General features: G+C 39.0%; 1 protein-coding gene and 1 pseudogene across 17 annotated transcripts in view; one reads left to right on the forward strand and one right to left on the reverse strand.

The window, feature by feature from the left end:
- LOC101137572 (E3 ubiquitin-protein ligase HERC2-like) overlaps window positions 1-23,373 on the reverse strand; it is a 117,716-nt gene that overhangs the window by 36,133 nt on the left and 58,210 nt on the right. For 14 of the 17 annotated variants that reach the window (XR_010131823.1, XR_010131832.1, XR_010131834.1 and 11 more), the window contains 2 exons: window positions 16,600-16,793; window positions 16,365-16,460 (listed from right to left, as the gene is read on the reverse strand). The gene's annotated coding sequence lies outside the window, so the exon portion shown is untranslated. Of the gene's footprint in view, window positions 1-9,707; window positions 11,095-16,364; window positions 16,461-16,599; window positions 16,794-20,227; window positions 23,023-23,373 lie in introns of those variants that run through there. The other 3 variants (XR_010131830.1, XR_010131831.1, XR_010131833.1) reach the window with 2 other exon arrangements.
- LOC115931296 (COX assembly mitochondrial protein 2 homolog) lies at window positions 1,003-1,560 on the forward strand (annotated as a pseudogene).

Here is a 23,373-nt window from a genome sequence, read left to right on the forward strand (position 1 = left end):
GCCGGAAGGCGGGATTTCCGCGGCACGCACGCACAGCCGCACTCCTAGGGAAGTCAGTTTCTCACCACGTGAATTATTTGAACTTAGCACCACTAAACGTGGAGCAATCAGGTACAGAGTGCTTTCAGACCTCATGTAATAGAAATCACTGACACCATCTATTTTTTTTTTTGAGACAGAGTCTCATCGCGTCGCCGAGACTGGAGTGCAGTGGCATGGTATCGGCTCACTACAACCTCCACCTCCCGGGTTTAGGTGCCTCAGCCTTCCGAGTAGCTGGGATTACAGGCATCTGTCACCACACCCGGCTAATTTTTGTATTTTCAGTAGTGACGGGGTTTCATCGTGTTGGCCAGGCTTGTCACGAACTCCTGACCTCTGGTGATCTGCCCGCCTCAGCCTCCCAAAGTTCTGGGATTACAGCTGTGAGCCACCGTGCCCGGCCTATTTCATATTTTAAATATTAGAAAAGTAGAACTTGGCCAGGTGTGGTGGCTCACACCTGTAGTCTTGGCACTTTGGGAGGCTGAAGTGGGAGGTTCGCTTGAGCCCGGGAGTTCAAGACCAGCCTGGGCAACATAACAAGACCCTGTCTATTCAAAAAATAAAATTAGCCAGGTGAGGTGGCACGTGCCTGTTGTCCCAGCTACTCGGGAGGCTGAGGCAGGAGAATCGCTTGAACCCCAGAGGCGGAGGTTGCAGTGTGCCGAGATCGTGCTATCCAGCCTGGGAGGCAGAGCCAGACTCCGTCTCAAAATAATAATAATAATAATAATAATAATAAGGAGAAGGAGAAGGAGAGGGAGAAGAAGAAGAAGAAGAAGAAGCTTGGGCGGTGGAGGGCCACCCCCGGGCATTGGCCACCTGTGGAGTGACCTGGCTCTTGGCTCCCTGGCAGCCAACTTCTGGGTCAGGCATCTTCGTTGGTGACTGCCCCTTCAGCTCTCCTGGTGTGGCCGTGAGTGGTGTGGCACTGCCGTGACCCATCTTTTTGTCTTAAAGATGCATCCTGACTTACCTCCACACTTGCACACTCAAGAATGCAACATCGTGATTAACTTGCTAAAAGAATATCACAAAAATCATAGCATTCGAAAATTTTTTGGTCATTGCAATGATCTTGATCAGGCAATGAGAAAATAAATGCTTGAAGAATGAGTACATGGAAAAGAGGACCAAGAGCAGAGAGTATGGCAATTTGATGCAAAAGAGACTTTTTTTTTTTTTTTTTTTGAGACGGAGTCTTGCTCTTTCACCAGAGCAAGTGCAGTGGCTCAATCTTGGCCCACTGCAACCTCCGTCTCCTGGGTTCAAGCAATTCTCCTGCCTCAGCCTCCCACGTAGCTGGGACAACAGGCCTGTGCCACCACACCCAGGTAATTTTTGTATTTTTAGTAGAGACAGAGTTTCACCATGTTGGCCATGGCCAGGATGGTCTCGATCTCTTGACCTTGTGATCTGCCTGCCTCAGCCTCCCAAAGTGCTGGGATTACAGGTGTGAGTTGCTGTGTCCAGCCGCAAAAGAGACTTTTTAATTCTCCAGAGGAATCTGAAAAATAAATTGCATTTTCACTGGATGCCTTGGCTGAGAGAAGACCAAAAAGGCTATGGGTTGGCCCGGGCATGGTGGCTCACACCTGTAATCCCAGCACTTTCGGATGCCGAGGTGAGTGGATCACCGAGGTCAGGAGTTCAAGACCAGCCTGAACAATATGGTGAAACGCTGTCTTTACTAAAAATACAAAAATTAGCCAGACGTGGTGGCATGGGCCTGTAGTCCCAGCTACTCGCAGGCTGAGGCAGGAGAATCTCTTGAACCCAGGAGGCAGAGGTTGCAATGAGCCGAGATCACGCACTGCACTCCAGCCTGGGTGACAGAGCGAGACTCCGTCTCAAAAAAAAAAAGAAAAAGAAAAAGAAAACGCAAAACGCAGAGTGCATAACACATGGTAGACACTGACACTGCACTGAGTCTCTTACACACATCGTCTCATTTTACTATCACAAAACCCCAGGAGTTTAGTATCTTTATTCTAATTTTTGAGAAACTGAGGCTCAAAAATATTAGGGATATGTCCAAGGTCACACAATCAGTAATTTGTAGATCTGAAATGCAGACAGATCTCTCATTCTGAGCCAAGTGCTTCAACAGCACAGAAGGTAGAGAAACAAAAGTTCCCTGTGGAGTTGTGGGGTGCTTATTGAAGGTAGCTCATTTGGTATGGAAACCAAAACACAAATGTGCATTAGCGGGAGTCAAGGAGGAAGGAGGAGGGAGGGGAGTAGAGAATTTCATTGCAGGCTGAAGGAAGAGAATGCTAAAGATATTAATTTGTGAAAAAAAAACTTGGCAGTTTTAGTAATTTACTGGTATGAGGAGAAATAAAGTTAAGAGTATGAATGGTGTGGCGGCAGATCATATGAGAGGTATAGTGAAAATTTACAGAATCTGCTGACCCCAACGTCAACAAAATCAATGGGGCCCAACTCTGTACCTGCCATGACCAAGTTTTAAATTTTTCTATAGATAGGCTGTTCCTTCCAAAGCTTACAGATTAAGCATATATATATATATATATACATAATTTTTTTTTTTTTTGAGACGGAGTCTCGCTCTGTCGTCCCAGGCTAGAGTGCAATGGCATGATCTTGGCTCACTACAGCTTCCGCCTCCGGGATTCAAGCGAGTCTCCTGCGTCAGCCTCCTGAGTAGCTGGGATTACAGGCATGTGCCACCATGCCTAGCTGATTTTTGTATTTTTAGTAGAGACGGGATTTCATCATGTTGGTCAGGCTGGGCTTGAACTCCTGACCTCGTGATCTGCCCGCCTCAGAATCCCAAAGTGCTGGAGTTACAGGCGTGTGCCCGGCCACATTTATATTTTTTTAATTGAAGCCACTAGACCTCAGCATGTGGTCTAAACAAAGGCTCTTCTCCTAGTTCAGTCCATTTTCCATGATATCAGGTTCTCCAAAGGAGGAACCCAAGAGGTTCTTGTTAGCTGAAGACAAAGTGAAAGGCTGACAATGACATGCAAATTTAGTAGAGCAAAGAATACACATTTATAGTAGAATAATACAAGAATTTTTTCCTTTCTACCATACAAAAAAAATAATGCTTACAATGCAGGTACATTAATTTTATATTAAAAATATCCTTAGGTTGACCTCTGATGTTTTGCTTTTGCACCTGCCGTAAGCCTTAAGGCATTTGGCATTCCCATTTTCACAAACCTAATTTAGTAGACTAAATAGCTATGCTAAGCATTTCACTTGCTTTCTATTATTCTTTGGCTGTAGACTATCACATAATGTGAGTGTTATTGATTTTATACATGTTAATTTCTCCTACCATGTACGATAGCAAGCTATACCTTTAGCATTTTTTTTTAGGTTTTTGGCTTATAGGAAGGTATCTCCTAAACCATAAAACTTATCCCATATTATTTTCTTTTTTTCACAATTTATTTATTGAGCTTTGCTGTATGTAGCTTTTTGAAGTAGATTTTATAGTTTAGAATTGTTGCTTTCCTTTTTTAATCTTTCACTCTTCATTTTTATTGAGCTATGAATTAACTATTGTAGCGGTAAAACCATTTGTAATAGTCATAGTTTGATTGAGTGTACATAAATAAATAAAACCCCTATGTTAAACTGGGAAGTGACATCAACCTCTTTTTATTTTTTCATTTAAGTTCTGAAAACACATGGAGATGAGTGTCCTTCGTTTCTACCTTAAATGGGTTGTTACAACTGAAGGTAATAGGGGCAGTCAGCACAAAACAAATGGGCAGCTACACACAAAGAACATTTTAAAGATAAAACATGGGTATTTAGAAGGTTGCTTCCATATGTGCTATGAGTTATGTATGAGTATCAAGGAGAGAAGACAGTAACAACTACCTGGTAATCATTTATGCTCTTATGGAGAGCGAGCGGTGACTCCATAATGTCCCCAAAATGAGGCAACAGTCTGTCACTGTAGCAAATGATGAGAGGGCCCTTGAGCTAGCAGGCTGGGGCACATTCTACAACCCCTTTCCTTTGTCCTGTAGGAAATTCAACTTTCACATATGAGAAATACTAAAGGAATTTTCTCAGCATTCACATAAAAATACTCTAAGAATAGAGATAAAAAAGGAATATATCAACTCTTGTAATCACTAGAAACATGTTGCTACAAAACAGATGAAAAAAGGAATGAACACTTATACATTCCAACATAAATTTTAAGGGTGTAATAAAACATAAAGAGACCATGAAGCGAAATGCAAGAGCATGGGGAAGAGATAGCCAGAAAGTGCAATAGAAACTGGCAGAATCCATGAAAGAAATAGGATTTAAAAACAAAATCATTGTAGAAAAAAAAAAAAACTAAATTGTAAAGAGAACAAGGGAGACTGAACTCCAAATAATGTAAGGGTTGTAAAGGGTGTAAGTGAGAGAAGAATATATAATAAGTCCTCTCCCCGTCCAAAAATCCAAAAACTGTAAAACATAGAATTAGAAAAAAGTTATTGCCTATATTAAGCCAAGATAGATCATAAGCACACTTATTTACATTACCGTGTAGTATATGCTTATATATGTTATTAGAATGTTCAACGCCAAGATATATCTGTGTATGGGACTAGGACTTTAAAGATTAAGAAAGCATTATTTGGGGGCTTAAGCAAAAATAGTGAACTTAGAGAAAAAGAAAATCATTTTGGCATCAGAGTTTTCCACAGCAAAAGTTAACACCAGAAAATGGGGGGAAATATTGAGAAAGAAGAGAAGGGAGAAGCAAATGGTTATCCTTATCCTTGCAAGATATCTATCAGCTATAAAGTGTACAGTTATAAGCACCCATAATTGCAGGGAACACTGTTTACAGAAAGTTCTTATTAAGAGATTTACCACAGGTCAAAGTTCAATCAACCTAGTTTTGAGTAGGTAAAATACTACCAGTAAGGCAAGAGGTAAGCATTCAATATGTCATATATAGATTTAAGGGATACATGGTGTAGAAAATGTAAAAAGATATTTTACTGATGATTCTGATAATGTACAAATGATTCAACTGTAACAACTAGGAGGAGAGAGTAAAAGAAAGGGGAAAGTAGGAATTAGCTCCCTGATTGCCTCATCTATAATAGCTGAGAGTAGTGGGTTCATTTTAAATCTCAAAATTTGCCCATAATAGTATGAAAACATTAAGTGGCAAAAAGGCAAATATTAAGAAATATCCTGCCACAAAAATCAAATAGTTCAGGAGAAGTTGAGAAAGTGAAAATAGCATAGAGTCTAATTTAATTGCCACTCATTGTGGGGAACCATTAGGTATTATCTAAATAAATGGAGAAAAATATAAATGCAGGTAAAATTACAAAAATAACAACCAGAAAACTACATCTTTCTTATCAATAAAAATAAATCATCATTTAACAATATAAAATATTTAATAATAATAAATACTAAATTTTACAATACATATACAAGAAATACACCAAAATCAAATAGAGCCAAATTTTTTTAAAATAAAATGGTCAACAAATACCAAACAGACAAATGCTAACAAATGAATTATCAACCTATTTTTATTGTCTTCTCCTTGCTTATTTTTTTAAATTCCTTTTTAAAATTTTGTTTAGATACTTTAAAATTACTCTTTTTATATTATTTTCTCTAATAATTCTAACCTTCTGGTTTTGTTTCTCAACATTTCTGCTGTTTCTATCACAATATCTATTTTCCTTGAGTGTTTTCTTGTTGGTGGTGTTCTTTTCTGGTTTTTGTTTGTTTTGTTTGTTTGTTTTGGTTTTGATTGAAAGAAATACAACAATGGAAGCTCACAGTACTGCAGGGTGCTTCTCCAGATTTTGCCTATCACTCATAATTCTACTTTTATTTACTTTTCAGATTCCTCAGTTAGTTGCTTATTGTACTTTTCATAGTTTTAGGTGTAATCAACATGTAAGATAGGCTACCGGGAGCTTATCCTGCCACAAAATACCAGAAATCCATCTTTTTTTGGTTTCTTAAAAAAAGTCATTTTGAACTTGTAATTTGTAGGAAGGAACGCAGATTTAGAGGCATACATTTTCCATGACATGGACAAATCATTTAACAATGTTAAGTCTCTATTTCAGCAAATACAGAAAAGATATGATTCACAGGACAAGAAAACTGACAGTTAAGAACTTACATGCAAAGGCATTTCGACAAATAATATAATCCATCCTACTCCTAAGAGAGGAAAATTTGTATTAATGAAACTTCTACCAGGTATCACTTTCACCTCAGTTAATCCACAAACATTAAGTCAGCAACATTTTGTGATAAAGCATATCCAAATAGTTGATTGATGAAATGTCATTAATAGAACAGCAGTTATCCATGATTCAGTAAAAATTCATCAATCACCCATACAACAAACTTAATTCCATCTTATACTAAGCACATACACTACATTGAAAACTGTCAACTTCTGATGATCTAAAAATGTCTCTTCTATGACCATGTGATCACACTGAAATAAAGAATACAGAAAATTCATAGATGGTCAGTTAAAAAAAAGCTTCCGTGAAGCAATAAACTTTCCTTAAAAATGCTGAAATAATAACATAGACTGCATAATATAACACTCATTTTACTGACATAATCTGTTGAGGCATTTTGTTAATCAAATACTTTCTTTTATATATACTTATAAATGTCATACCAGAATTACACATTTTCTAATGAAATACAAAAGCATAAAAGAATCGTATTCATAAGTTGATTTAATCATTGTCTCGAGTTCAATATTACAAACAAGTGTAATTATGGTACAAGTACAAAACAAATGGTGATTAAAGCATGTCAGAAAACAGATGTTCCTGCATACAGATGGACAATCCAATTAATACTTCTCAAATAGAAAACAGCTATTTACTCCTTACTAATGAATGATATAATTATTTATCGTTAATGCAGCTTGGTTTTTTAATGTCTCCATGAAGAGCTTAAATATAATTTTCCTAAAGATGCATTTGGGCCAGGCGCCGAGGCTCAGGCCTGTAATCCCAGCACTTTGGAAGGCCAAGGCAGGCGGATCACGAGGTCAGGAGATCGAGACCATCCTGGCTAACATGGTGAAAACCCGTCTCTACTAAAAGTACAAAAAAATTAGCTAGGCGTGGTGGCGGGCGCTTGTAGTCCCAGCTATTCGGGAGGCTGAGGCAGGAGAATGGCAGGAACCTGGGAGGTGGAGCTTGCAGTGAGCTGAGATCGCGCCACTGCACTCCAGCCTGGGCGACAGAGCGAGACTCCATCTCAAAAAAATAAATAAAAATAAATAAATAAATACATAAATAAATAAGAAAAAAGATGTATTTGGATGGTTAATGTATTTTTAATGTATAATCATCTATTGTAGTTAAAAGATGATCAAATGTGCTGATTCACTCAGTGTCTATGTTTCAAATGCAGGACTTAAGGAACAATTTGCCATAAGCCACCAACTTATTGTTTTCTTTTAAATTATATATCTAACACGCATACACACACACACTATATATATATACAAAACATTAATAATGATGAAAATTTTGAGAATCATGAAGAATGGTGTATATGTAATACATATGTATTTTTCACAAGAGTTTTCCAACTACTCTACTTTTTTTTTTAGTAGAATACATTAGATACTACAAAAGAAATGAAAACAAAATGATGTGGAATAGCAGGTAAGAGAACTAAGAATCAGGCTAGCTACAAATAGAGCATTTGTAAATGAAAATTGAGATGCCATGGTGTGATGGCAAGCTCTCCTCCTGATAACACGAAGCTCATCCCAGCAACGGTGTTAGGCTTGCCTCGCTAGCATCAGGTAACATGATCATATCTCTATAGTTAGATTTTGAGAGATGGAAGAAAATCAGGATTCCTCAGCTTATAGGTGGCAAGAAGAACTTGAAAAGTTTTGATGGAAAGATCCAAAAATTATTCATGGATTTGGAAAACAAAACAAAACAGATTCCCAGAGGAGGAAATAATTGTTTAGCCTTAAGAAAAAGGACTGAAGAGAGAGTAATGTACAATAAGTACCTTATATATCTCCATCTCAGTTTTATATGCTATATATACATTTTATATGCACAAATTTTTATGACATATATACACACTATATATATATATATATATACACACACAATATGAATAATTTATATATAAATATAAAGATGGGGGTAAAAACCCCCACCTTTATTTTGAGACTGACTACATGTTACATTAAACCGGAAAATAGTGGAATCTCTTCTTTCCATTTGTGTTGAAAAATAGGACAAATTCCCATTTATCTGATGTTGACATGGATATGTCCTGGAGCAATAGAAGGGCAGGGGTGGCCCTTTACATGCTCTCCACCTCTCAACCTATAATTCTCTGGTTATACATTCCTTTTATTAGAACAAGTCAATAAAAATTGTCCATAAACAAAAGCAAGCTTTCCTCCCTGAATAGTTTGGCTCAAAGTATTGAGAAATGGAACTGCAAACCCAATTTTCCTCTTGGTTCCTTTTTGAAAATAAAAAAAAAAATCAATATCAAGAAGAGAGGTCTTTTGACCAGTGAAAAACACCTCAATTAATTGCATGTGAAAAGCAGCTTTTTTTTTTTTTTTTTTTGCTATCAGCTGCTAGTGACCATCCTGAAATGCCTGCCTGTCATTTGGCCCTGGGAATATTAGCACATGACAGTGGAACTTCAGCCCCTCTGTTTTCCCCAATACGGAAGCACACAGAAATCACTTCTCCAGGTCAGAGGAAAAACGGAAAATGAAACTTACATTAGTGGAGTCAATTCCGACTTTATGAAGCGTCTACAGGTCTATTTCCTGGGCTAGTGCAAGGAAGTGTTCCCATCTGAACTTGACACATGAAAAAATTAAGGCACAGAGAATGAACGAGATTATGTATGGGAACACGTAGCTTTCCACCTCCAAAACTTATACTCTTTACTGCTACCTAAATCTGCCATGCCGATTAATTACCACAGATCCTACAAAGCATATGGCACATTGATGACTAATCTGTGATTACTTTATGTTTTATGGAAAGTGCTGACGGCATTGATATCTGCTTTGCCATTTTACCGTATCAGCCAGGACATGTAGTCATTGCAATTTGTTATTGTAGCCTGATTCCCCCACCAAGCTATTGCCAGGTAACAGTTTATCCTTTGTAGATAAACTTACCTTCCTGTCTCCCCCAGAAAAATCCCTGATTTTACTAGGCTTGTTTAGCAAACTTCCTACTTTTAAAATGTAAGTGCTGAACCATTCATCATTGGTGTAAAGAACAGTTCTACAGGATGTGAAATTACATAATAATGTGTAGATTTCAAGCTTCAAGAGCAATCAGAAGGTTAACAAGAGAGCTTGTCAAGAAACTAAAACACAGATCAACATTTGAGGTATAAGAAAAACACATACTGGCCGGGCGCGGTGGCTCACGCCTGTAATCCCAGCACTTTGGGAGGCCGAGGCGGGTGGATCACGAGGTCAGGAGATGGAGACCATCCTAGCTAAAACTGTGAAACCCTGTCTCTACTAAAAATACAAAAAATTAGCTGGGCATGGTGGCAGGCACCTGTAGTCCCAGCCAGGGAGTCTCCTGAGCCACATTGGAGTGCAGTCCCCTATTGCACACCCATCAGTACCCATGAGAACTCCTCCCATCAGAACATCCAGTGACCTGCAGAAATCACCATCAGGGGCCCAGCAATAGGGGAGATTCTCCTTTTCTGGGGGGCTGGGGCAGTAGACAAGGAGATGGCTCCAGCTGCCTTAGGTGCAGCCCAGTTTCCAATCCAAGCTCCATCTCTTACCATGTCTCTTCAAGCCCCGTATCTGACTTTTCTGGCCCACAGATTTTTTTTTTTTTTTTTTGGTAGCTTGGGACTAATAGCACCTACCTCTTAGGATTATGGATTATGGAGGGAATGAAATGAAGAAATGCATAGAAACGTCCCAGGACATGGTAGAAAATATGAAATGAATGTTTTCTTGTTGTCATTGATTTTTATAAGGGAATAGTTGTTAGAGATGTTTCATATACAGGGCTCAGCCTTTGTGTTAAATGACAAACAAGTGCTGTTTGAGTTATCAGGCTAGCCTGGGCTTTAACCAGCAGTGAATTCCGAGTCACTTTGGGGAAAATGCTCTGAGTTCCAAAGTGTCTGGCTTGGAATGAGCTTTTGAATAATAGCTTATGTTAATCTGGGGACAGCCTGTGAGAGTTCAATTTGCTTCCTGTACTTACTAATGATTTTAACTAGAACTCCTGACAGAAACATTATTTTAGTCAGAATGCAGGAAATATTCCTGGAATACAAAACAAGAATTCTGGAACCAGGCCTGCTACCAATTGTGGGGGTCATTCTGGGCAGGTGGCTTGATTTCAATTGGCCTCATTTTTTCCAAGTTTACAATGAAAGAGGCATATGGATGAAGCAATTTCCAAGGCCACATCTGATAAAATTCTATGCTATTCATCTTTTTCTAAACAATCATGTCATGGAGGAAATCACCCAGCAAAGCAGAAAAGATTTTCTAAAATATCCCCGTAACTTTTCTGTGTCATTTAGGAAGAACGGATAGTCTCTAAGTCAAACCAGGTTTATTGAGCCAGATGATTCTGCTGCTGCTTGCAAATCACAATGGAAAGTAGTGGAAAGCCTTTCTTTAATAGGAACTGGTAACTGTTGGAGGATACTAGCGACTGACTTATTTTGAAAACAAGTAAGTTACGTAAGGGGCAGAATCAAAACTGTACTGTGTTTTTCTCAGATTGATGGTACCAATGGCTAACCAAATAGTGGATGACAAGGTTTTTGTTTATAGTATTCCAGCTAATAAATGAAGAAGGAAGAACAGAGTTAGAAGAGGATCATTTTGTGATCCCAATGAATTAATGGACCTAGGCATAGACTACCAACAGCTGCTAACATCATGGAATGAGAGATGGCCCAACCCTGTGCACCTCCTCATAGGGGTTCATGATTCCACCATTAAAGTCCTTTTGGCATAAAAGTTGAGCCTGAATCAGATGAAACTCATCCAGATCCATTTCCCTGTATAAAGAAAATACACAGGGAGAGGAAAGATGTAAATAACAGCATGTAGAAGCAAACAGCAAAATTCAGTCTGCAAAAAACTATGGAGGACAAATTGATCTTTATTTATTTTGAAAATATAAGGAAAACATTATATGAAGAGAAAAAACAATTAAAAGAGATATAAGACATGGATCAATTAATCATAATATGTGGACACAAAAAAATCCTTTGTGTGTCCAGGCTTAAACAAACTGCAGAAAATGTAAAGAATGACATTTGTGACATTTTTGAGACAATTAGAGCTTTGAATACTGACTAGATATTCAGTATCTTAATATTGATGGTATTAAGAAATTATAATTTTAAAGATATCATAGTGATATTATAGTTATGCTAAGGAAAAGAAGTTATTATGTTTGAGATACAGTCTGACACACTTGTAGATGAACTGATAGACTTTCTTCAAAATAATGTGGGATGGGAGGTAAAGTAGTGAGCGCATGGATGCAGAAATGGTGGAGGTGAGGGAGTAAAATTTGGGGGCAGAGGTGAGACTGAAATGGCCAGGAGTTGAAATGGTTAAAGGTAGGTGATGGACACAGAGAGGTTTATTTCATAGATCTGTCTATCTATATGTTTGGAATTTCTCACAGCAAATAGTTAAAATATAAGTAGACACCAGCAATTGAAGAAAATTAAATAGAACACATTATCTCCAAAGTCCATTCTGTATGTAGGAAGCCAACTGAAAATTGAACTTGTTGGTGTATCTAAATGTAGTCTAAAATGGACTTTCTTTATAAAAATTCAACTTTATAGCCAATAATAAACACTAACTTTCCTCCTAAGAGTTGGAAGTAGGATACAAAGAGTGGTACATTGGAACCAGCTCACAGAAACTCAGGAGAATCCATGATTAAATTTTTCAGTTGTTGAACAGTTCTTATTAAAATTAAGTTCTATAGTTATAGTGAAATAAATTCCATATGTTTAAAGATAGTAAGTACAGTAATCAAAACTCCTCACTTCTGAATTGCTTTACTGGACTTTCCCACTATCTGTGCTCTCAGGGTTATTCTACTGAATATGTGACGTGGCAGTGCTAAAGCATGGTGGGTAGGGTAATGCATGTCTTTGCAACTCCATGTCTAATGAGGCCATGTTGGTTGGAACCGGACATGGTAGTAATATTTATACTATGGGAACTGGGGAATGCTACACACTGAGGGCCAGTTGTTAATCATTTATCAGCACACCACTTATATACGGAGTTGTTCATTTGATTCTAATATAAGTAATATATGGATAGAACACTTAAAATTAATTAAAGAAATACTAAAGAACCAACTATGTCTATCACTAAACTGTCTCATTCTTTTATACCTATGCATGTATGTGTCTGTCTCCTCTACTCATCCGTGAGCTCTTTGAGGGTAGTGAATGCATTTACTCATCAATTTTATTCGCAGTACTAGAAGAGTAGCTGATACATTTGGCTGGCTGAATGATGAATGAATAAAATTCTATTTATTTAATGTCTTCAATGAGCTCATCCTTGTGCCTAATATTATGGAAATTCAGAAGAGATTTTCTTTCCCATCAAAATTTTTTTGTCTAATTGGGACAACCTACTGGTAGATTACACCATAGTAACAGTGATATATATTAATGTGCTAATTTATTAGATAGAAACTAAATTCTAAAAGAGAAAAATGAATGAGAAAGTCAGAGAGGGCAGTGAAATGTTAGTTACCTTGGGTTAATTCTCATCAATTTCAGTTCCTTGTTTGGGAACTTACCATATACCAGACTAAATAGTTTATATACATAATATTTTATTTAATAATATTAATGTTACTCTGTGATAGATATTACCACCCTTATTTTGTAGATGAGAAACTGAGCTTTAAAGAGGTAATGTAATCTTCAGCAAGAGGTAAGACTTACATTTTAACTCAGGTTCCTCTGCTTTCAAAGTGCCTGACTTTCAGCATGTTATGCACTGTCTTAGAGAAGAGGAAGAATAGAATTCATTTCTGAAAGATTTGGTATAATTTGAAAAGTAGAGAGAAGGAAAAGATATTTTATATAATAAGAGAAGAACCATTATCAAGATAAGGCATCAGGAGTAAAGGGGGTATCTGGAGCTGTGAAGAGCTTGTCCTGGAGGAGCGGCTGATTCATTTTGGGAGAGGATGACTATGTGGCTGGCTGACAGGACTGATTTTCCTGAATGATTTGAAATCCAGGCAGAGAAATTTGGCTCTCAAATGGGGAGCCATCGAGGTTTCTGAGCTAGAGAGTACTATAAACATTATGGAATTCAAAACACATTAGAAAATATGCCAGGTGGATTGAAAATGCAAGAATGGCAACAGATGTTGTGGTAATAAAGGTATGAAGCAACATAAAACTGAAATAGAATAATAGGCATTTTCTTTGGGCTTTGGGAATGTTTTTCATAAATTATTGCTCTTAAGCAGTAATAATGAGGAAATCATAAAACAAATTCCCATAATTGGACAGGAAATGACTAGGTTTTTGTTTTGTTTTGTTTTGTTTTTAGTAATCATAGTAAAATCCAATATGCTGCCATAAAGGAGACTGAACCCTATAGTGACGTCTAGTATCTAGCACACTGCAGGTCCTCTCAGTGTATTTTGGGTGAGCAGGCTCTTGAGTAGGAAGTAGAGCATCTTTTGTTTCAGGGCACCCAAAGCCAGCATTAGACCCATTCCTACCGCTTGCTGGCGCTTCCCTGGCACCTTCCCAAATGTCCCATTGGGAGGATGACCATCCCCAGTGGAGGACCACTCAGGGTAGCAGACCACCTCTTGAATTCAGTTTCTTGTTCTTTTTCCCAGAAGTATCACATCCACAGAGAATGCTTCATATCAAACAACATATATTTCATTTCCAAGGAAGACTTTATAGTGACTTAATTATTCATCACTTTGACCTTCCAAATCTCTGGCCAGAAGATTTGGTTGACCTCATTTGAAATGTTTCTTGATGACGAAAAGGTGAATTGCACACAAATACCATGAATATAATTTCACAAGAGTAAGTACAATGTATAAATAATCATTCATAAGAATGAAATCACAGCTTATTCAGGTTGCAATAAATTTGAGGCGACGATCATTTTAGTGTACATTCAATAAAGCAAAGGAAAAACAAGTGTAAATTCCTCTGAAGAAAGAAAGATGGACGCTGATTGAACATGACTAGTGGGTTTTTAAATAACTTATTAAATCTGTCATTGAGAACCAACTTTCAAGCCTTTAGTTTGTGGAGACTGACTGCATTTTCAAAGTCCCAAAGTCACGTTCAAAATTTATGTTTTACAAAAATGAGTAGGTGGAGATGAATAGGCTTTACTGATCTCCTCTAGCTCCAACTCATTTGCTGCTGTAGTTCACAGGAAATGGCACTGCAGCCCAAACCGATCCCTTTCCAAGCTTCTGGGTTCAAAAGTTCTAACAGTCTACATGCCAGAGGGACATCTTCATTCTTTTTACCAAAAGTTTCTCACCAAATTCTTAAAAGGCACTATCGGTAGAATCACAGGCAATAGATTAGCAGGAGACAGGGATCAAAAACTGGGTAAAGAAAATTTTATCAAACCGAGGAGTTTAGAGAGGGAGAAGCTGGAAGGAGTTGAAATGCCTGCTGTGCAGTCCCTGAGAGGAGAGTGAGACAATGGGAGCTGCCCAGGTGACAGGAGCTGTCGGGTCTGCCTCTGAAGAAAAAGTCCCAGCAGAGCCTCTCTTCAGAAAGGGAGGAGGCCGAGTCTCAGCCCTCAAGGAGCTGAGAGCCTGCTTAGTGGGACTGAGATCCAGCATTTGAGATCACATGACAGAGAAGAGTGAATGCTGCTTTGGGAAGATGTCAAAGGAAGCAGGGCCCACCGACGCCTGGAAGGTCAGGAAGGCTCTGTCTACACAAAGCCTGAACTCTGGTAGCATTGATGCAGTTCTCACATAACCAGGTAATTCTAATTAGTGCAATATTGGGTTTTGTTTAGTATTTGAATACATAAATTTAAAACACCTAATTTTATTCGAATATTTAATTATGATGGTCCATCTTACAATGGCTTGGACATTTTGAGTTGAACTTACTAGTCTTCCTACAACCCCTTCCCTCTGTTCTATTTTCAACATACCATCCTGTGATCCTTGGAAAAGACAGGTCAGACACACTTCCTTCCTCAGATCCCACCAATGGCTTCCCACGGCATTGGTAGCCACAGCTGAAGTTTTTGGAGTGGCTGCCAGAGCCCTGCCTTATGGGACCTGTCACCGCTCTGACTTTGTCTCCTTCTACCTCTCATTGCTGTCTGCACCAGCCTCATCGTATCACTAAGACACGTTCTCTCTAAGATCTGGACCTAGGCTCTTCCCTCATCTTGGAATTCCCTTCTCCTGTTGCCTACCTAGCTCCTACCCTCACCCCCTTCAAATCTTGGCTCAAATGTCACCTTCTCAAACCCTTCCCCTCCCCATAATCACCCTGTTGAAAATGGCAGCCAGCCTATCCTGTGTTCTCCCAGTTCTGCTCTAGGTTGTCCTTTCTCTCTACCCCATCCTGGAGCACTGATCGCTCCAACATGACATTAATTTGCTTTTGATGTTCTTAATTTACTGTCAGTCTCCACCCTCTAAAACAAAGGGATCTTTCCTGATTTGCACGGTGCTACATCAGAGACAAGCACATGTAGACATCAAATATTTGTCTACTGAGTTGACTCATTAATCAATTCACCTTCTTTTTACATCTGATGGGCACACTGAGGGTGTCCAAGGCTGAGCTGTAAAGAAACACAGTGAAGTTCAGAGTCTGTGCAGCGCTGCCTTATTTTCTGGGAGACAGCCTGCTTCTTTTGGAGCTGAATGTCGACATCCTCAGAAACCCCTTCTTTCAGATGCTGATTATCTTTCTATTTCCTTAGCTGGTCTCTCACTAGCAGCACATCAATCACTCACTCTCGCTTTCTCACATGATGTGTAGTGCTGACAAAGCCCATTCTCACTTCATCATGTCTATTGTGTCCAAATTTTGCACAACTTACATTCAACACCCTTTCCCATCTGACCACCTGGGCATGCATAGATTTCAGTATCACCATTTGCAACCTCCTTTGCTAGCCTAGAGATTTGGGTGGCAGCAGGAGTAAAGAGTTGCCTGCTTGAACCTTGAACACGCTTTGGTACCATATACACATGCAGTGAGAATTGATTTTGTATGCAGTGTACATTATCTAGTTAGGTACTACTACTTACCTGATTTGCCAGGCCTCAGCACAGCAGACTTGACTGCAGTTAATTGGGCCCACTCATTCAGGAACCTCTTAGCAACTCCTTAAGAGGTTCTTGAGCCTGTATAACAACACCATAAGGAATTGCCTTTGAGCAAGTGAAGATACAACACACATGAACTAATGATAATTGAATGACTAAATCCTTAAGCACTAATATAAATATCCAGCTATAACAACAGTGTGCTTCATGTATTTACCTGATTGTTCCATCAAAATGAAGGCCTCATGGGGGCAAGAACTGGATTGGTCCTGTTCATCACTGGGCCTCTGGGTTGGCAGATAGGGGTTGAGTAATTCTTGCCGAATGGACAAATAGTGCTTCACGTCCAGGGAATGCCAGGGCTCCTTCTGGTTATGAGCATGGGCTCTGTCCCCTTGAGGGCTCTGTCACCTGGCCATGTGTGTAAATTCACAAGTTATTTGTGGTCCCCATGCCTCAGTTTCCTCATCTGAAGAACTATGGGTGATACTAGTTTTTCATTCATAAACATGTGTGAGGATGAAATGTATGAATGAGTGTAGGACCTCTGGGATTGGTGAGTGGCATAAGGTGAGTACTTATAAATGTGGACTCTTACTGATACGTGGTTACCACTGGGGGCCACAGAGACCTTCCCGCTGTGCTTTCCGGAAGGCAACCATTGCGGACATTGTGGTGCTGTTAGGCAGCCTTTCAGTTGGTGAAAAATTGCTCCTGGAGGCTTCCCAAGTTGTCAGCATAGAGTTCCTGCTACTGTTTCAGTGTCCACAAAGCTGGCCCTGGTCCTATTTGTGGCTGCTGGCCCCTTCCTATGTGGTCACCATCAGTGATCCACAGATAACATCCCTGAGGGCCCTGTCCAGACCTTGGACTATGAGTGATCCTCAAGGCTACTTTGTTTGGCTGACGACCCTGATGAACCCCTGATTTTATATTTTCTAGGTCCCTGGGCCTTTGCCACGGTGCTCTTCCCGTGTGGACTTCCCCAAGGGCCTTGGTGCTCCCGATTCCAGCACCTCGGCTCTGCCATGTCTCTGTCTGAGCCTCTCACCAACAAGTGCAGGATGGCAATCTCCTTGTGGTGGGGCTGATAGAGTAATTAGTGGGCTCTTAGCTACCCACCCTAATGATGCTCTTTTCACACTTAAAATAAGCAGTTATTTAGTGCAAGCTAGTTCTGTTTCTAATTGTCACTTCCTAATTAGCTCTGCCAAACTTTTCTGTTGTTGTTTTTATAGATGGGTCTCACTCTGTCACCCAGACTGGAGTGCAGTGGTGTGATCATAGCTCACTGCAGCCTTGATCTCCTGGGCTCAAGTGACCCCCAGCCTCTTGAGTAACTGGGACTACAGATGTGCACTACCAGGCCTGAAATTTTTTTTTTTCTTTTTTTTGGACAGGGGTCTTGTTATGTTGCCCAGGCTGATCTTGAACTCCTGGCTTCAAGCAACCCTCCCACCTCAGTCTCCCAAAGCATTGGGATTACAGGTGTGAGCCACTGCACCTAGCCAACTCTGCCAATCTTGACCTAATAGAAAACAATATTCTGAGGTTGAGTATCTTTAAAAATAATACCCCTGGTCATTCTGAAGCCACATACAAGACACCCCAAGCTGCACCATCAGATTCTCCCCAGGCTACATGCACAGACACTGTGCTTAGAGGATCATGGCAAAGCTACTCTCTGCAGTTAAGGTGAAGGGCAGAGTTTCCATGTTTTCTTACTGTGGCTAGTTAAATACCTTTATTCTCATCAACTTGACACAATGATATTCTCATCATCTATTATGTTACCAACTGATATTAATGTTGGTAGACACTTCTCTCACCAATATAACTAAACTTGTTAGTACATGAGCCACACATAACTTGAAGTGACAGGTGTATTTGAATGCAACAAAAATTGCGTTAATGAGTCTTAAAATAATTGATAACAATTGGTTAAAATCTTTAGGGAATTATATCTAGTACTCTATGTATATTATAAATTGAATATTTATAAAAGGATATTTTATTCCCAAAAAGAAATATTGTAATCAATACATTCAATGACTAACTGGTAGATAAAGAAAGGTATGTTAAAAAGTGCTCATGGCCATGCGTGGTGGCTTACACCTGTAATCGCAGCACTTCAGGAGGCTGAGGCAGGCAGATAGCTTGAGCTCAGGAGTTTGAGACCAGCCTGGACAACATGCTGAAACCTCATCTTTATAAAAAATACAAAAATTATCTAGGGGTGATGACCTATGCCATCGCTGTCCCAGCTACTTGGGAGGATGAGGTAGGAGGATCGCTTGAGCCTGGGAGGTAGGGGCTGTAGTGAGCTGAGATCACGCCACTGCACTCTAGCCTGGGTGACAGAGTGAGACCTTGTCTCAAAAAAAAGTACTTATTGCATAAATAATATTAAATATATTATTATAAAGCAAAGATGATAGAGTAACCAAGAGTAACATTCGCAGTGAAGCCTCTTACATTAATAGCTCTGAAACTTCTTCCAAAAATTAAAAAATTGTCAAATAAAATTTCACAAATGTACAGTATTTATTTGAAAATCAAATCAATTATTCATTATTAATTTTAGCTGCTTTGGGTGTCTATAATTTGAAGAAAAATATTATTTTATGAATAATACATGTTTTAGCATCTAAAATTAATCATTTGTAGTTTGGGATCAATGTATCTATTCCCACAAATCAGAATGTGCTAGAATTTAGTGAAATAAAAAAATCAAGTAAATGTGTATAGTTGGTTGATGAGTTGTGCAAAGAATTTAATTAGCATTCAAGAGGGTTTTAACTTGGATCCATTGTGAAGATAGAATATAAATAATACAATCAAGTCATCTATTTTGTTCATTTTATCGTGCTATGGGAGGAATAAAAGGGATTGATGATCAAGAAGTAAGTCATTAAAGGGCAAAAGAAGGATGGAAACCACATATGAAAGTTGGGAAGGATTGCTATATCCAAGCACAGCGTAAGTGTTGAGTTAGAATTCACATCCACTCATCAGGAGCCTGCCACACTCAGGTGTCCTTTATAGGCACAGGCTCATTTAAGTACAGAAAGAAATAATTTTGCACAAAGAAGGCAGAAAAATGTCTAGGAATCAGCCCATCTCCTCTCCTGTTTGGCAGGGATGGTCACGATCCTCATTTCCCAGTTAAAGAAGCCAAAACTCCATTATGGGGTTTTACCATATTGGCCAGGCTGGTCTCGAATGCCTGACCACAAGTGATCAAAGCGCCTCAGCCTCCCAAAGTGCTGGGATTACAAGTGTGAGCCACCGCACCCAGCAAATTCGGAGTAAATATCCAACATTTAGCCAGGTGCAGTGGCTCACTGCTTAATCCCAGCACTTTCAGAAGCTGAGGTGGGAGGATCACTTGAGCCCAGGAGTTTGAGTCCAGGCCTGCCAACGTAGTGAGACCCTGTCTCAACAAAACATTTAAAAATTAGCCAGGCATAGTGGTGTGCGCCTCTAGTCACAGCTACTTGGGAGGCTGAGATGGGAGAGTGTTTGAACCCAGAAGGTCAAGTAAGCTGTGATTGTGCCACTGTACTCCAGTCTGCATAAGAGAGCAAGACCCTGTCTCAAAAAAAATAAAATCCAAAATATATAAATAATTGATACAACTCAAAACAAATAACCCAATTTTTAAAATGTTTTTAAAAAAGAACTTGAATAGATCTTTCTTTAAAGAAGACATAAAAATAGCAAGTGGGTATCTGAAAGGTGTTCCGCATTGTAGGTCATTAGGGAAATGCAAATCAAACCCACTGAGATACCACCTCACACCCCTTATGACCATTATCAAAAAGTCAAAAGATAAATGTTGGCAACAGTGCGGAGAAATGGGAACTTTTGCATACTGTGGATGAGAATGTAGATTGATACAGCCATTCTGGAAAAGAGTATGAAGATTTCTAGAGAAATTAAAAATAGAACTACCATATGACTCAGCAATCCCTCTTCTGGGCATGCACCCAAAGGAAATGAAATCATTACTTTGTAAAGATACCTGTATTTTCATGTTCATTGCAGCCTTAATCACAATAGCCAAGATATGGAAACAATCTAAGTGTCCATCAATGGATAAATGGATAAAGAGACTGTGGCACACACACACAATGGAATATTATTCAGCCCTAAAACAAACAAGGTCTTGCCATTTGCCGCAAGATGGATGAGGCTGGAGGACGTCATGCTAAGTGAAATAAAGCATACACAGAAAAACATATATTGCATAAACCCATTTATATGTGGGATGTAAAAATGTAAATAAATCAATCTACAGAGATAGAGAGCAAAACATTGTTTACCAGGGGAGGTAGGAGAGGGGAGGAATTGGGGACATGGAGGCCAAAGGATACAAAGTAGCAGGTATGAAGGATGAACAAGTCTAGAGATGTAATGGATGGCATGAGGACTGCAGGGAACAAAATTGTTCTGTATGTTAAATTCATGCTCAATGAGTAGATTTCAACCGCTCTTGCCACAAAAGCAACAAGGAAATGGGGAACTATGTGAAACGATTGGTGTGTTAATTTCTTTCAGTATAGGAATCTTTTTACAATCTATATATAACCTTTAACATCATGTTGTAAGCCTTAACTATACACAAGAAAATTTATTTTTAAAAAAGAAAAATTGACAAAGACTGACAAAGCAAAGACTAAGTAAATAAAAACAGGGGTAACTGTATTTATAGCTGTTAAACACACACACAAAAAACAAAAAATGAGCCACCGACTGAGGCAAGTGCCTGCATCAATAGAGCTTTGTGGAGCCACAATTTCATGACACCCCCGGAAAAAACACAAGCCACAGAAACTACTGTGACCCGTGCTTGCCAAAGAGGATTTTGGGAACTCAGTATGTAAGGGGAGAAGGCAGGCAGGAGAGAAGAAAGGGAGGGGGAGCAGGCAGTGAAGGGGTGGTTACATTCTTAGGAAGCTCTAATTAGTGCTCAGTAAATCTTCATTTTACATAAGATAAGGTAAACGTTTGAAAAGAGGGAGGAAAGAGTCAATTATGCAGCCATCTCAGGATAGCCTGAAGAGTGCTTGATCTCATGTTCTTGTTCTGTACCTGGGAAGATAAACCTGTAATCAACATTGTCAGTGTCAGATTCAATAGAACTCAGTGTTACGTCTTAAACTGAGGTTGCAGAGCCAGGGTTACAACTGGCATATGCTTATTTTATAGGGGGACATGGATCCTGAAAGATTTAGCGGCTAGCAGGGAATGTCCCTGTGAACAGTTTGTAAGGGGGGCCATACGGAGAGGTACGTGGCCTTTTGTGGTAGTGGGGACCTGGCTTATGTCTAATGCCATCACACAGGGTTGTGAAATGGCAGCTATCTCTTTGGGGAGAAAGAATGGCAGTTTTGCATGACTAAGCTCCCAAACTTATGTCTCCCTTAGCATAACAGGTTTGGCGGTTCCAAGACTTTATTTTCTTTTACATATTAAAAAAACTCTAATGAAAGAGCTATGTGAGAGATAAAGAGGGTATTTCCTAATGATAAAAGGGTGCAACCAGCAGGGAGAAAAAGGAATTCTAAATGTGTTTATGCCTGGTAACTTAACCTTAAAACACACAGAACAAAGCTTAACAAACGAAAAAAAGAAATAAGTTGACGATCATTGTGGGAAACTTTAATATCTGTGTCTCAGCCACTGAAAAATAAACAGACGAACATCAGTAAGGAAATGGAATCTTTAAAGGATGCATTTAACATGCTCCGTCTAATTGAGATACGTGATACACTACGCTCAACATGCAGAATACACATCCTTTTCAAGTGCAGAAGCAATATTTATAAAAATTAATCACATTTTTGATTATTGAGAAGACACAAATTCCAAAGAGTTTTAGTTATGCAAATATTTAATCACAGTGGAAGTATAAGTTTGGAAACTAAGCAAAACATTTTCAGTATGGTAAAGGGATGAATAAAATCAAAGTTTGCTTTTTTGAAACACTGATAAAATTGATGGCCCCCAGCAAGATTGATTAACAAAACAGACAAAAGGCACAAACTCTAACCGCAGACCTTATAAGTATTAAAAAGATAAATGAATAATAGAACAACTTTGAAATTTTAGATAAAATGAACAAATTGATTCAGCAAACACAGGTTACCAAAATGAATATTCATATATATGTAATTGAACCTGTAATTAAACACCTTATAAAGAAAACTACAATCTCACATGGCTTAATAAGTGAATTCTTTCCAAATGCTTAAGGAAGAAATAGCACACATCTTACATAAACTCTGTCAGAAATAGGAGAAGAAACATTTCTCAAATTGTCTAACCAGCATAGCTTTAATACTTCATATTAAAACCTCACAAGTCTGGGCGCAGTGGCTCACGCCTGTAATCCCAGCACTTTGGGAGGCTGAGGCGGGTGGATCATGAGGTCAGGAGATCGAGACCATCCTGGCTAACACGGTGAAACCCCGTCTCTACTAAAAAAATACAATAAATTAGCCAGGGGTGGTGGTGGGCGCCTGTAGTCCCAGCTACTCGGGAGGCTGAAGCAGGAGAATGGCGTGAACCCGGAAGGCGGAGCTTGCAATGAGCCGAGATCATGCCACTGCATTCCAGCCTGGACAACAGGGCGAGACTTCGCGGAAAAACAAAACAAAACAAAACAAAACAAAACAAAACAAAAAACAGAAAAACTTAGACTCCACTTTCTCTTGTGAACGTAAGTACAAAACTACCAAATGAACTAGGAGCAAGCCCATCTCAACCATATACAATATGGTATTAATCATTTATCACAACAAAGGTGATTTAATTCCAGAAATGCAATGTTCAACATTCAAAAGCCAATCACTGTTAAGTTACCTTATCAACATAAAAAGATAAGAAAAAACACTGCTCAATCAAGAAAGAAAAAAGCAATTGATACAATTCAGTACCTATTCATAAATCTTAAAACCTGTCTAACAGAGAGGAAGCAACATGTGAG

Source organism: Gorilla gorilla, chromosome 19 (assembly GCF_029281585.2).
Source record: "Gorilla gorilla gorilla isolate KB3781 chromosome 19, NHGRI_mGorGor1-v2.1_pri, whole genome shotgun sequence".
In the NCBI taxonomy this organism is placed as follows: domain Eukaryota; kingdom Metazoa; phylum Chordata; class Mammalia; order Primates; family Hominidae; genus Gorilla; species Gorilla gorilla.